This window comes from Tenebrio molitor, unplaced genomic scaffold, assembly GCF_963966145.1.
Source record: "Tenebrio molitor unplaced genomic scaffold, icTenMoli1.1 SCAFFOLD_128, whole genome shotgun sequence".
Taxonomy (NCBI): Eukaryota; Metazoa; Arthropoda; class Insecta; order Coleoptera; family Tenebrionidae; genus Tenebrio; species Tenebrio molitor.
In genome coordinates this window covers 24,856-26,895 of record NW_027184103.1, presented here as the reverse complement: position 1 = coordinate 26,895, position 2,040 = coordinate 24,856, and the positions used below count along the sequence as shown (strand labels likewise).

The following is a 2,040-nucleotide window of genomic DNA, read 5'->3' as shown; positions in this document are numbered from 1 at the left end:
GGTAGACGCGTCGATTCCGGGAATCCATATTTCGTTCGCCGAAATATTGGTCCATCTCTTCCCGGAATACCGCGCCACCTTCTCGATTTTACGACATCTTCGCGTCGCCAAACGCTTCCGAAACGGTCGAAGCACAGAAAGGACCTGGTGTTCGAACCGAGGCAATTCCGACAACAGGATGCCGCGAACCGCCTCTCCGACGTTCAGGTCGATCGTTTTCGGCGGAAGTTGAAACGGGACGAGTCGACGACGGGTCCCGTTGCCGTCCGGACCCTTCGGGACGGCCGAAAGTCCGTCGAGAGGATCATCCGAAAGGAGACGGTCTTCATCGTCCGACCGATGCCGCACCTACGAGTTTTCCGATATTTTCTTCGACGGATCTTCAGGTTTTCTTCCTTTCTTCCGTCTTTCTCTCTTCGTAATTTCGTGTCCGACCTGCGTCGTCCGAAGTCGGGGTGAAGATCGAAGAAAAAACGCCAAAAATAACAACTCGTCAGCCACGCACACCGCGTTCGAATGTCTAACGGTCCAACTTGGATTTTCGAAGATCGCCGAATCCGAGGGACGATAAATAATAATAATAATAATAATAATGGTAATAAATAATAATGTTAATAATAATAATAATGATATGATGATTATAACGATAATTATTATAGATAGGTAAATAGAAACACAGGTCTCCTCTCGAAAATCGGAACTTCCTGATATTACTTACATATTTCGGTCGATCCAAATGTGGGAATCTCGTCGTCGTCGGAGCAAGCAGCGCGGTAGGTGGGGTGAAATTCTGGATTTTCCACCGCCGCCGGCGGTCGAAAAATGTGCGACGCGGGAGATCGCCAGTCCGTCTAGTAGTCTCTCTTGTCGTTAGAGCGTGACGTGGTGGTTGTTGTGGGATTTCCCGTTAGTTCGGTCCGACGTCGGTCGTCAGAGGGTAAGTGCATACGGAAACGAAACGCATCGCGTTTTGATGTTCATATTCGTGCATCGGAATGTTAAAAGCAATATATTTTACACCAACGATCACACCTAAACACCACGGCAACGGCCATACCACGTTGAAAAGCACCGGTTCTCGTCCGATCACCGAAGTTAAGCAACGTCGGGCGCGGTCAGTACTTGGATGGGTGACCGCTTGGGAACACCGCGTGCCGTTGCCCCCCAACACTTTTTGTTTTTTTTTGAAATCCATAGCAACCACCGAACCGATTTGTTTTTCGTGCAGGTATTCGGAAACATGCACAGACCCGTATAATGTAGATTCATAGCTTTAAGTACTAGATAATTAAGAAAACAATTTTTTTTGTCGATTAATTGTAAACAATTGCAGAATAAAAACTCGTCAAACGGTAAAGGTTGTCGTTCGATCACCGAAGGTAAGCCACGCGGGCAGCGGTCAGCACTTGGACGGGTGACCGGTTCATTATATTCCTTCCGTGAGTTTAACAAAGATAACATATGCAAATGTCGTAAGTGCGACGAGGAAGACGGCGATCTTTTAATGTAAAAAAAATATATATTAGGTTACGCGTACATGCCACTTTGACTGCTGCTTTATTTTTTTGGTTTTTAAATAATTAGAGATCTGAATTCAACATATCAGTTCTATGTTATAATGGACAGACAATGTTGTATTCTTGGCCCCTAACACGTTAAGACCAACATAAAAACTAGAATAACTTACCATTCGTTAAACGTTAAACAATTTCGAACCACGTTTTTTTGAGCTCGAACAAACTCATAACACAACACTCATTTATTAGTCACTGGACCATTGTAAAACGAGAAGAGAGAAAAACCATGCGAAACTATTTTTAAAACGAAGAGAATAAAGGTTTTAAATGGTAGGGCTGTATGACAGACTTGTCAATTATCGTGGGGGGTACGGCTGAGATTTATGACGAAATCGAGCGGCGCCGGCGGTCGGTCACTTTCACGAAAGAGGTCTAAACACGGGTCGTTTACGATACCCTCTGGTTACTAGAAAAGTTCTAGACAGATGTTTGTCGGCTTTTCGAGGTATTTATTTGTGAGTCC

General features: G+C 44.8%; 1 non-coding gene across 1 annotated transcript; it reads left to right on the top strand.

Annotated features, from left to right (window-relative positions):
- The first annotated feature begins 1,043 nt into the window (after positions 1 to 1,043).
- LOC138140700 (5S ribosomal RNA) lies at positions 1,044 to 1,163 on the top strand. The gene has a single exon (XR_011162705.1). It is a non-coding gene; the product is annotated as a 5S ribosomal RNA (ribosomal RNA).
- The last annotated feature ends 877 nt before the right edge of the window (positions 1,164 to 2,040 follow it).